This window comes from Nuphar pumila, chromosome 17 (assembly GCF_984573655.1).
Source record: "Nuphar pumila chromosome 17, dmNupPumi1.hap1.1, whole genome shotgun sequence".
Taxonomy (NCBI): domain Eukaryota; kingdom Viridiplantae; phylum Streptophyta; class Magnoliopsida; order Nymphaeales; family Nymphaeaceae; genus Nuphar; species Nuphar pumila.
In genome coordinates this window covers 60,200,614-60,214,949 of record NC_143265.1, presented here as the reverse complement: position 1 = coordinate 60,214,949, position 14,336 = coordinate 60,200,614, and positions in this window count along the sequence as shown.

Here is a 14,336-nt window from a genome sequence, read left to right as displayed (position 1 = left end):
AAACATCCTCACCGACTGCCTTGGTTAGTGGTTCTGTTACCATGTCACTTGAAGGAATATAGTCTACTGCTATTTTATTTTTCATAAGCATATCATGGATATATTGATATTTAATTTCAATATGCTTACTTTTAGAGTTATCAGCTCCAGTTTGTATTAGTCTTATAACAACCTTATTGTCACAATAAAGTTGAACTGGATCATTTGGAATGTCCAGTTTCAACTTATTTAGGAAACAGTTTATCCACACACCAAATATGGTTGCCATGTTACGGACAATATACTCTGCTTCCTGGGTTTGCTGTGCCACACATCCTTATTTCTTCTATGACCATGTAATTGCCCACCTCCTAACATAAATATATAACTAGAGATGGACTTTGCTTCATCTCTATCACCAGCAAAGTCAACATCTGAGTAGCGTATAAGCTTTAAACTATCTGATTGATAGCATAGCTTGAGTTCCTTAGTTCATTTTATATATTGAAAAATTCTTTTTGCTGTTTCTCAATGAGAGAGCTCATGATTACTTTGATTTATACTCACTAGACTTACAACAAAACTCAAATCAGGTGTAGTGCAAAGCATTGCATACACAAGGCTTTTAATTGCTTGAGCATAGAGAACATTCAACTTCTCTTGTCCATCTTTTGGACAATCATTCTTACTTAGCTTTCGGCCTTTTACTACAAGAATACCCTTTGCCTTGATACTTTTCATTTTAATTTTTTTTAGAAAATGGTCAAAATATTTTTCTTAACTTAGACATAGCAATCTTGATTTTCTATTTCTCTTTATCTTAATTATAAGGATATATGAAGCTTCACCCATATACTTGATTTTAAATTGAGAACTTAACCATGATTTAGTCATATTTTTCATGTTTATATCATTTCCTACAATTAATATATCATCAACATAGAGGGATAACACAATAAACTTACTCCCACTAATCTTGGCATATACACTAGTCAAGACTATTTTTCTCATAACTGTTGGGACCTTTATGCACGGATGAAGAATTGTTACGCTCGAAATCGTCACATACTCTCAACCCTTTAACTGAAACCGTTACTTGTGAATGCTCGCATGATTACTTAATGTTTCATAGTCTCTATACCTTACTCTTTTCACTACATTTATAGTTGTGAAGAGTTCAAGTTTTGTGACACACCCCTGGGAAAAATCCCTTCAATCCTCCAAGAAACATGTCTCCGAGACATGTCTCTTGCGTTTGAGTATTGTGATGGTTAAAATGACCCTCACCAGTCACCTTGATGGTTAAAATGACCCTTACATCTCCCACTTGGTCATAAGGGATTTTCTGTGTTTACATGCTTGTTCTCAATTGAAACCTTTGCATACACACTTTTTGAGTGATCTTTACTTACTCACCACTTAGACATATTTCAGTCCCATCTAACTCACATGTCTAGTAAAAACATCCTCACCGACTGCCTTGGTTAGTGGTTCTGTTACCATGTCACTTGAAGGGATATAGTCTACTGCTATTTTATTTTTCATAAGCATATCATGGATATATTGATATTTAATTTGAATATGCTTACTTTTAGAGTTATCAGCTCCAGTTTGTATTAGTCTTATAACAACCTTATTGTCACAATAAAGTTGAACTGGATCATTTGGAATGTCCAGTTTCAACTTATTTAGGAAACAGTTTATCCACACACCAAATATGGTTGCCATGTTACGGACAATATACTCTGCTTCCTGGGTTTGCTGTGCCACACATCCTTATTTCTTCTATGACCATGTAATTGCCCACCTCCTAACATAAATATATAACTAGAGATGGACTTTGCTTCATCTCTATCACCAGCAAAGTCAACATCTGAGTAGCGTATAAGCTTTAAACTATCTGATTGATAGCATAGCTTGAGTTCCTTAGTTCATTTTATATATTGAAAAATTCTTTTTGCTGTTTCTCAATGAGAGAGCTCATGATTACTTTGATTTATACTCACTAGACTTACAACAAAACTCAAATCAGGTGTAGTGCAAAGCATTGCATACACAAGGCTTTTAATTGCTTGAGCATAGAGAACATTCAACTTCTCTTGTCCATCTTTTGGACAATCATTCTTACTTAGCTTTCGGCCTTTTACTACAAGAATACCCTTTGCCTTGATACTTTTCATTTTAATTTTTTTTAGAAAATGGTCAAAATATTTTTCTTAACTTAGACATAGCAATCTTGATTTTCTATTTCTCTTTATCTTAATTATAAGGATATATGAAGCTTCACCCATATACTTGATTTTAAATTGAGAACTTAACCATGATTTAGTCATATTTTTCATGTTTATATCATTTCCTACAATTAATATATCATCAACATAGAGGGATAACACAATAAACTTACTCCCACTAATCTTGGCATATACACTAGTCAAGACTATTTTTCTCATAACTGTTGGGACCTTTATGCACGGATGAAGAATTGTTACGCTCGAAATCGTCACATACTCTCAACCCTTTAACTGAAACCGTTACTTGTGAATGCTCGCATGATTACTTAATGTTTCATAGTCTCTATACCTTACTCTTTTCACTACATTTATAGTTGTGAAGAGTTCAAGTTTTGTGACACACCCCTGGGAAAAATCCCTTCAATCCTCCAAGAAACATGTCTCCGAGACATGTCTCTTGCGTTTGAGTATTGTGATGGTTAAAATGACCCTCACCAGTCACCTTGATGGTTAAAATGACCCTTACATCTCCCACTTGGTCATAAGGGATTTTCTGTGTTTACATGCTTGTTCTCAATTGAAACCTTTGCATACACACTTTTTGAGTGATCTTTACTTACTCACCACTTAGACATATTTCAGTCCCATCTAACTCACATGTCTAGTAAAAACATCCTCACTGACTGCCTTGGTTAGTGGTTCTGTTACCATGTCACTTGAAGGGATATAGTCTACTGCTATTTTATTTTTCATAAGCATATCATGGATATATTGATATTTAATTTGAATATGCTTACTTTTAGAGTTATCAGCTCCAGTTTGTATTAGTCTTATAACAACCTTATTGTCACAATAAAGTTGAACTGGATCATTTGGAATGTCCAGTTTCAACTTATTTAGGAAACAGTTTATCCACACACCAAATATGGTTGCCATGTTACGGACAATATACTCTGCTTCCTGGGTTTGCTGTGCCACACATCCTTATTTCTTCTATGACCATGTAATTGCCCACCTCCTAACATAAATATATAACTAGAGATGGACTTTGCTTCATCTCTATCACCAGCAAAGTCAACATCTGAGTAGCGTATAAGCTTTAAACTATCTGATTGATAGCATAGCTTGAGTTCCTTAGTTCATTTTATATATTGAAAAATTCTTTTTGCTGTTTCTCAATGAGAGAGCTCATGATTACTTTGATTTATACTCACTAGACTTACAACAAAACTCAAATCAGGTGTAGTGCAAAGCATTGCATACACAAGGCTTTTAATTGCTTGAGCATAGAGAACATTCAACTTCTCTTGTCCATCTTTTGGACAATCATTCTTACTTAGCTTTCGGCCTTTTACTACAAGAATACCCTTTGCCTTGATACTTTTCATTTTAATTTTTTTTAGAAAATGGTCAAAATATTTTTCTTAACTTAGACATAGCAATCTTGATTTTCTATTTCTCTTTATCTTAATTATAAGGATATATGAAGCTTCACCCATATACTTGATTTTAAATTGAGAACTTAACCATGATTTAGTCATATTTTTCATGTTTATATCATTTCCTACAATTAATATATCATCAACATAGAGGGATAACACAATAAACTTACTCCCACTAATCTTGGCATATACACTAGTCAAGACTATTTTTCTCATAACTGTTGGGACCTTTATGCACGGATGAAGAATTGTTACGCTCGAAATCGTCACATACTCTCAACCCTTTAACTGAAACCGTTACTTGTGAATGCTCGCATGATTACTTAATGTTTCATAGTCTCTATACCTTACTCTTTTCACTACATTTATAGTTGTGAAGAGTTCAAGTTTTGTGACACACCCCTGGGAAAAATCCCTTCAATCCTCCAAGAAACATGTCTCCGAGACATGTCTCTTGCGTTTGAGTATTGTGATGGTTAAAATGACCCTCACCAGTCACCTTGATGGTTAAAATGACCCTTACATCTCCCACTTGGTCATAAGGGATTTTCTGTGTTTACATGCTTGTTCTCAATTGAAACCTTTGCATACACACTTTTTGAGTGATCTTTACTTACTCACCACTTAGACATATTTCAGTCCCATCTAACTCACATGTCTAGTAAAAACATCCTCACCGACTGCCTTGGTTAGTGGTTCTGTTACCATGTCACTTGAAGGGATATAGTCTACTGCTATTTTATTTTTCATAAGCATATCATGGATATATTGATATTTAATTTGAATATGCTTACTTTTAGAGTTATCAGCTCCAGTTTGTATTAGTCTTATAACAACCTTATTGTCACAATAAAGTTGAACTGGATCATTTGGAATGTCCAGTTTCAACTTATTTAGGAAACAGTTTATCCACACACCAAATGTGGCTGCCATGTTACAGACAATATACTCTGCTTCCTGGGTTTGCTGTGCCACACATCCTTATTTCTTCCATGACCATGTAATTGCCCACCTCCTAACATAAATATATAACTAGAGATGGACTTTGCTTCATCTCTATCACCAGCAAAGTCAACATCTGAGTAGCGTATAAGCTTTAAACTATCTGATTGATAGCATAGCTTGAGTTCCTTAGTTCATTTTATATATTGAAAAATTCTTTTCGCTGTTTCTCAATGAGAGAGCTCATGATTACTTTGATTTATACTCATGAGAGTTACAACAAAACTCAAATCAGGTGTAGTGCAAAGCATTGCATACACAAGGCTTTTAATTGCTTGAGCATAGAGAACATTCAACTTCTCTTGTCCATCTTTTGGACAGTCATTCTTACTTAGCTTTTGGCCTTTTACTACAAGAATACCCTTTGCCTTGATACTTTTCATTTTAATTTTTTTTACAAAAGGGTCAAAATATTTTTCTTAACTTAGACATAGCAATCTTGATTTTCTATTTCTCTTTATCTTAATTCTAAGGATATATGAAGCTTCACCCATATCCTTGATTTTAAATTGAGAACTTAACCATGATTTAGTCATATTTTTCATGTCTATATCATTTCCTACAATTAATATATCATCAGCATAGAGGGATAACACAATAAACTTACTCCCACTAATCTTGGCATATACACTAGTCAAGACTATTTTTCTCATAACCCAATTTGGTTATAACATTATAAAAAGTCAAATACCACTGTCTTGGTGACTCCTTAAGTCTATACAAGGATTTATTTAACTTGTATACTTTATTTTCTTGACCCTAAATTTCAAAACCTTTTGGTTGCATCTTCAAAACTACATCTTCCTTCCATAGTTCAGACTCATTAGAAGCAACTACAACTTCAAAACTCAAGTTGTCAAGAGTTTCATCCAAATCCATCGAATAGCATAATTCCTCGCTCAAGAATATATAATAATCATTCAAATATGATGGAAGAGTTCTTGCTCTTTTCTGTCCAATTACTAGTTGTGAATTTTGCTCATTATTCACAACTTGATCATTATGCTATAACTCTTGACTTCGTACCCTCAAGATCATTTATGATGTTAAGAAAGACACCATCATCTTAAGGATCAAAATTGTTTTCTTGAGTTTTCAGGAATTCTACCTCTCCACTCTATAAATTCTTTTTCAAGATTATATAGTCGATATTCCTTTGATCCTTTTGGGTATCCCAAAAAGACGCATTTGATAGTTTTGAAATCTAACTTGTCTCTCATTTGACTATGAATCAATACATGAGAATGTGACTCCCACTTTCGCAAATGAACCAAGTCTGACTTTCTATCAGTCCATAATTCATGGGTTGTAAGCTCTACAACCTTAAAAGAAACCTTATTTAGGATATACATGGCAGTGTAAATTACTTTTTCCCAGAATTTTTTGAAAAGATTTGCATGTATCAACATGAACCTTGTCATATCCATTAAGGTTCTATGCCTTCGTTCTTTCTGTTGTGATGTATAAGGCATAGTTATATGAGGAGTTATATTATTATCAATGAAAAAGGTCTTAAACTCATTAGAATTATATTCACCTCTTCTATTAGATCTAATAACTTGGATTTTTCTTCCTAGCAATCCTTCAACTTCATGTTTATATGCCTTAAACTTTTCTAGAACTTCAATTTTTTTAGATATTAGGTACATGTAGCTGTACCTTGAGTAATTATCTATAAATGTGATGAAATATGATTTTCTTTCATGTGTTTCTACTGTTGAAAGTCTACAAATATCTGTGTACCAAAACTAATAAGTGACGTACTACCCTTAGTAAAATGTTTTCTAGTCATTTTACTTGATATGTATGGTTCACATTTTTCAAATTTTATATTTTTAATAGAAAGTAATAATCTCATGCAAATTATTCTTTTCATTTTATTGACATTTACTTGATCTAATCTTAAATGCCATAAATATGCATCGACATTTAATGCATAATCAATATAACCAGAAATATTCATTGTATTATTTATAGAAGGAGCTACATTAAAACGAAATATACCATGATCAACATCATAGCGACTACTGAGCTTCACTTTTCCACCTTTCCCAATAGTGACCTTGTTACCCCGGAAGTGGATCTTAAAGCCCTTTTTAGTAAAATCTTTTATTGCTAAAAGATTCCTTCTCATGTAAGGTACATAAAATATATTTGTTAGTAGGAGACTGGTCCCTTAGTAAAATCTTTTACTGCTAAAAGATTCCTTCTCATGTAAGGTACATAAAGTATATTTGTTAGTAGGAGATTGGTCCCTTCTACTTGAAGCCTGTAGGTCCCTATCCCGACCACATCACCATAGGTGTTATTTCTCATATACAACTTATGATCTCCCAACTTCAATTCCTTCGTCTCTATAAGTCCTTTCTTTATTTTAGATACATGTTGCGTCGCCCTTGAATCAATCCACCACTGTAAGATATCACTATCTACAATCAATAATTCAGACACAGTGCATACTAATTCTCATTCTCCATTTACTTGCTTTCTTGGATTATCTTTCTTGGTTCTATTTGAGCAATTATTCTTAAAATGCCAAACTTTTTTTACTAGAGAAACATGCTCCTTTGGCTAGAGTCTTGGAGTTTTTGGTTTAGATTGGACTTTTCTTGTTGAATTTATTCTTCTTAAATTTTTTGAAAAATGTGCCTTTAAGCTTAAACTTATAAGAGGTTGCCAGGAATATTCTTGGGTATTCATAACTTCTTCCTTCTTGTCTTTTGACATGTGATCTTTCTCAAGGGCTAATTATAGAGGCAACTCAGTTAGAGTAAGGCTTTTCTGATTTAATCTCATGGCAATTGACACCATGTGCTCAGGAATATCATTTTCAGCTACCAGCATTCGATTCACATGATCGACTACGTTGTCTGACTCTTTCATCCTACATGAATTGTATTGTGGATTTTTTAAAGTCATATCATACTTCTTTCAGACTTCTTCCATCATTTTCTTTGCAGTGTCAAAGTCTTTAAACACTAGGATGAGGTCATCTTGCATAAATGTTAGAAGAGTTGCTTAAACAAGTTGATCATCTTCAATAAACTTGTTATGAACTTTCTTCTCTTTTTCACTCGATTTATTAGTTAGTGAAGATTTTACATTGTTCAATACATATAGGGTCTTGTCATGTGTTAATAGATATTTCATCTTCTTTCTTCACATTCCAAAATTTGTCCCATTGAGTTTTTTGATTTTGGATAACTCACAGCCATGACTATTTGATTTGCCATATTCCTAATTATAAACAAATATTATTTGTAAATGTAACTAGTTTTGATCCTTCTAAACTAGTTTAACATGTAATATGGTCTTTGAGTACACAAAAAATTCTAAAAAATTACTAAATTTAAGTACTATTTGACAAAAATAAGTAGTAGGTGGTTTTCAGAAACTTAGAACCACTTTTTTGTAATTTCAAAAAGTAATATGAGAGGTTCTATGTAAGCAAAAATCACAGAAATCTTTTATGCAACTTTCTGAGTTAAACAAAAAGTTCTGACTTTTTTTTTTGTAATATCCGAAAAGTTTAAAGGCACTGTTCTGCAAAAACTCAATAAAGTAGAACGCTTTCTAAAATTTTTGAGTTTATTAGAAAAGATAAACCACTTTTTCTGTAATTTCCAGAAAGCAGAAGCCTTTTTAAGCAAAAACGAAAGCAGAATTCTCAAAAAAAAATTAATTTGAGTTAAACAGAAAGATTCAACCCTCTTTCTGTAATTTCAGAAAAGACCAGTAGCCTTTTCTTAATTATTCAACAAGCTATATATATATGTATATATATATATATATATATATGAAATTTTCTGAGTTTAACAGAAAAGAAAGGATCCACTTTTCTGTAATTTCAGAAAAGTCAGTATACTGTTTTCTAATTTTTAGGAAAACCAGCCCGTTTTTTTGAATTTGCAAGAAATTTTAGGTTTAAACTAAAATTTTTATTTATTATTTTTTTATGTAAAAAGGATTATGCGTCAAAACAAAGGTTGAACCCGATTAGGGTTCTTCTTTTTTGTTTTCTTTTTCTTTTGTTCTGAGAAAGAGGGGAACAAGTCAGAGTAGCGTTGGAGAGGCGTCAAGTTTTTTCAGTGCCAGATAGTCGAACAAGGAATGTCCACCTCCTCCGGTTTCTCTGGCGATGCCCCGGCGAGGTGAAGACCCTGTTCCTTTTCTTCTTCTTCCTTTTTTTTTGTTTTTTTTTATTTTGTTGTCTATCTGACGCTGTAGGCAAAAATCTAGTGTCGGTCCGACGACAACACACTGCACCCGACAACACCCGACTACCAGTCCGGGGACAACATGGTGCACCAAACTAGGTGACTGACGGTCATTGCTCGACCTCAGAAGGCCTCTGCGGCCTCCGTCAGCCGTTGCAGGCAAAAATCCGATGGCAAATCCAGCCTTCGATCAAAAAGGGTGAGTGATTATGGATCTCCTTTCTTCTTTTTTTTCTTTTTCTTTCAATGGCTTCAGCCGATGCCTCTATAGGTGTTTTCCATTCGGTAATACCTCTGTAAGCGTTTTTTGTTCGGTAACGCCTCTCGTCAAAGAGAGAGAGCAAAAAGAGGAAACCAAACCCTCTTCCTCTTTTCTTTCTTTTTTTTTTACGCAAATTGGGAATACTTGGTTTGCCGATTTGTCTAAATCAGAAAATTAAAAAATGAACTCTTGTTTTGAATTTTGATTTTTCTTTATGCATTTTTTTCTGGCAATGAGACACTGCCGTCACTGGCGTTCGATTTCTGCATCAACACGCCTGCATGCACAAACTGCTTCCGGCACCCTCAGGGATCTGTCGGACCTGCTCTGATACAAGCGATTCATTTGGGATGAGGAATGGTGGTGGGATTGGTAGTTGAATGGAAGAGAGTTGATAAGGAAGGCCCATGTTTATTTGGGTTGAGAAAGAGATATATATGATCAATTCGTTAGACCGAAAACACTTTAAATGTCTGGGTATAATTCATAGCTTATTTTTGTCTTCTATGAAGAAGATGGTGTACCACCTCAAATTATTTTAGTAGCTAACTTGTATTGTAGTTATGAACCGCTCTAATGATGACACACGCTTGATTTGCGTACATCTAACCAGTCTTTAAAAAGCAAAACTAGTATTTGGATCATGTCTAGCATGTTTATTTTTTACCGTTTTTATGTGTAAGAATTGACTCCAACATGATGTTTTACATTCACTTTATATTCATGAATTGAAGTCATTAGTTCAAGGGAAAAAAATCTATCACCGACTGCACATTGGATAGCCTCTGGTAGGTAAAAACCCTCGTGCCCATTGGAGAATACTCTCAGCTTTGACTTTGAGGCAAGGGATGCTACCTCAGTGGGTTTCAAAACTTGCGATGTCCTGTCAACTTGATGACATTATTTTTTTTTGAAAAGGAGTAAAATAGATTTTATTTATGAATAGGGCACATGGCCTAAGGCGATGAGAGATCTACCCCCAACCTTGCTAGAACATATGGACAATCATTGAAAATAAGACTAGTCCAAGAGATGTCCATCCGTGACCATAAGGAATACATCAAAGAGAATATGCATAGTCACACCTCACTGGCTTGGCCCGACCTTAAAAAATCCTACAATTTCCCTCCTTCCAACCCCCCACCAAGCCATGAATAGCTAGCATCGCTAGACAAAGAACCATTTGTTATTTTTAGGCGACAACCTCGAACTCAAAAGCAGGTCCCATGTGAAGGATTCCTCATGAACTTGAAGATCTAGGTTTCACTAAGTGACATAAAATTTGGATTGGAAATAGGAACAAAACCATAGAAGATGCATATAAGATTCGGCTTGCAAACCACACAGGCTACATATGCTCACCTTACAAAGCCCCTCATAACTAAATTTTCATGGGTTAAGACCCTATCCATATTGACCAACCATCCAAACATCCATGATCTAGGTGAAATCCCGTGTGCGCAAACCATATCCATTAGCAAGAGATTTGAACTCACCTCACCAAATGCTAGGCAAAAAGAGGCTACCCAAAACTGACCTGATGCGGAATGAGACCAAACACACTCAGTCGAGTAATTTGTCGAGGGCCTCAGACCCATCCTAAATTTCAGCCAAACACTACACCACAAACTCCAAACCCCCAAAGAAGATCGAGAATCCCTGCAAGGCGACCACTCCCAAGGTAGGCCCTACAAAAAGAACTTACTACTGAAGTACAAGGCAAGGTCCCCCTAATAGACTACCATCACTTGGAGATAAGTGCCTCATTTTTCAAAGAAATCTTTGTGACACCCAAGCTGCCCCTAGCAACAGGTGTAGATACACGAGACCAAGAAACCTAAGCCATACCATTTTGATTATATGTGTCTCCCCATAAATAAATATGCATGATTCTAATTGTCTCAGGCCGATCTTTCAGAATGGGGCATGTGCAGTGCGTAACTCTACTGAGTGAAAAATGCATCGAGTGTAGAAATGCGTGGTATGCGTTTGCTTGATCGGTGACGTGCAGTGGTAGCACGACATGCGATAGGCATCAGTATCATAGTTAGTGCATCACTGTGTGGCAGCACAGACGTGGAGCATTGTTCGGTTAAGCAATGCCAGCGGATCAGAGAATGTTGTCTTTGGAGATTTGGATAAGGACCTCTCGGCTTGCAAGATTAGTCCCACGTGTAGCGGTTGGATGCATATAAGTGCGTGTGAGTTAGGGCTAATTCCTTCAAGAATCACCTTAGGTGATTCCAACCGAGTATGGTGACTCAGAGCTAGGCGAGTGAATGACTAGGCATCGACAAATGAGTTTGGGCGGTGCTCTTTGCTACGGTGTTCAATCATCGGCCTGAGGGCCGCAAGGTCTTGCTCCTTTAGTGGTGAAGGTTTGCTATGTTGTGCACATGAAGCTGCAATACGCTTCATGGCACGTAAGGCTAAGGCAAAGTTTGTGCCTCTTTCGGAAGTGATAGCTGATATGAGACGACTATGCACTAAGCAACATGGACTACATGGAATACACATTTAAAAATGCGCTTGATCAGCTTCCGCTAGGTAGTTGCACACAGAGTGATGCACATAGCCAATGAAAATGATTCAGCACATGGAAACATGCTGGTATGTGGCCTTTAGACATTAGACTGGTCAGCTTGGGCAGCTTGGCGCATCACGGGTTTGTGGAACATTCTATGCCCGTGACAGAGCGATATAAAGACTTGCGGCGGTAAGGAATGACCGTCATACCACACTGGCTTATTGGTAAAAGTAAGTCCGTGACAAATTGACATCAGAACAAAAAGATTTACGGAGACCTTGTTCTTCATTGTGTGCGACACTGTAGAGGACAATGATGGTTTATCTTGGTTACACAAATGTTAGTAGCTGAAGTGTGGTTGACCTAGCACATAAGCAAGATGTTGGCAAGATGGTATGAGACATCTTGTCGATGACAAACAAAAGTGTAAGGTTGTTGTTTAGTTGAATAAGAAAACGTAGATAAGCCAAAGATTCTTACCAGTTATGCGTTAGGCTCACAGGTAGAGCGTGACGTTTGCCTTATGTATGAAGAGAATGCATGTTGGATTCAACTAGATGGATTTGTACCTTTGGGTATGGGAGACTCAATTTAACTTTTAGATACTTTCCCAAGATTGTGGGTTAGCGGAGTGCCCACGTTGAGCAGAATGCTCATTGTTTTGGTCCCTTGAGTTGGCAGATTCTCAATGGATTGTATGTGCAGAAAAAATTGTTCGTGGTTTATTGGTTCCTGCGAGAATGTTTTGCTGACTCTAAGAAAGAGTTACAACATGCTGGCTTCGAGAGGGGAGTTCCATCATTAGGCCAAAGGTGCCCATGTGAGGATGAGTGCTTAGGAAGATACTTTGAGGACCACTTTGAGGTGATACGTAAGAAGGCGTTCTCCACTTGAGGATTAGTTTGGACCATTGGAAAACCACAAGTTGGTGCTTAAGGGAGTTGATATCCCTGTAGCACGCATTGGTGGTCGTCCTTCTCTGTGAGGACCACGAAGGGCTTGGACTTGCCCTTGCTGGGGTTGTAAGGCACCCCAACTATGAACATGAAGATGACAAGTTTGTCGTGCGGGCGGGGATGACCCGTTTGTATTTGAGACTGCATTGGGGTCTCACGAGTAGAGAATGCTTGATGTTGATAATGTAGAAGACTGCTGTCTAAGTGATTGGTGATGCGTTAAGGAATGAGACTTGACGTGTTAAAGGTTGCAACGAGGTGGATGTAATCCAGAACAAGTTGAGTAGGTTGAAGAAAAAGAGTAAACCAAAGATAAGTATAAAGGAAAACTGGTATATCAGTGAAGACTGTGTTCTTACCAGCACCAACATTGTCGAGGACGACAATGGTTTTGGGTGGGGGAGAATATCCGGGGCCGATATTTCAAAATAAGGCATGTGCAGTGTAGAGCTCTATTGAGTGAAAAATGCATCAAGTGTAGGAACATGCAGTATGCTTTCACTTGATGGGTGACATGCAGTTGTAGCACAATATGTGATAGGCATCAGTATCGTCATTAGTGCATCACTATGTGGCGGCTCAGACATGGAGCACTGTTCGGTTAAGCAGTGCCAACGGATGTTGCCTTTGGAGATTTAGATAAGGACCTCTAGGCTTGCAAGATTGGTCCCACACGTAGCAGTTGGATGCATAGGGGGTGCGTGTGAGTTAGGGCTAATTTCCCGAGGAATCACCTTAGGCGATTCCAACCGAGTATGGTGACTTGAGGCTAGGCGAGTGAATGCCTAGGCGCCGCCAAATGAGTTTGGGTGGTGCTCTTTACTATGGTGTTCAATCATCAACTGGTCTTCTGACTGGGAGCCGAAAGGTCTTGCTCCTTCAGTGGCAATTTTTTGCTATGTTATGCGCATGGAGCTGCAATATGCTTTATGGCACGTAAGGCTAAGGCAAAGTTTGTGCCTCTTTCGAAAGCGATAGTTGGTATGGGACAAATATGCACTAAGCGACATGGATGACATGGAATGCGTATTTAAAAATGCGCTTGATCGGCTTTCGCTAGGCAGCTGCGCACGGGGTGGTGAACAGAGCCAATGAAAATGATTAAGCACATGGAAACGTGTTGGTACGCGACCTTTGGCCGTTAGGCTGATCAGCTTGGGCAGCTTTGCACGTCGCGGGTTTGTGAAGCATTCTATGCCCGTGACAGAGCAATAGAAAGTCTTGCGGTGGTAAAGAAGAACCATCACACTACACTGGTTTATTGGAAAAAGTAAGCCCATGACACTAATAATACACTTTTTAATCTTGGCCGACATTTTAAACACCGACATAAAGTAAGAGGAGATGGCAGCTATGACTGATTCAATAAGAGTTACCCTACCAACACATGAGAGATATCATCAATGCCAGGATTGCATGTGAGCTTCCACTTGCTCAAGCATCGATGACCATAATTCCACAAGAACCAACCAGTAATGTAGAGGCAAACCAAGATAAGAGGTCGAACCACCTGGTGTAAAAATTCTTAAGGCAATAAATAAAACACGTTAGATACACTTGTATGTTAATTCTAAAGTTTGGTGGCCAGATCCATGCAAGAAGTTTTTACCACCATACTATCGTGGTAAAGAACCATCATGTCTATATAAATATGTAACTCTTCATCTTGTGCAAAATTACATTGATGTTATGTAACACTCCTAATTTTTGAAAAATGTAC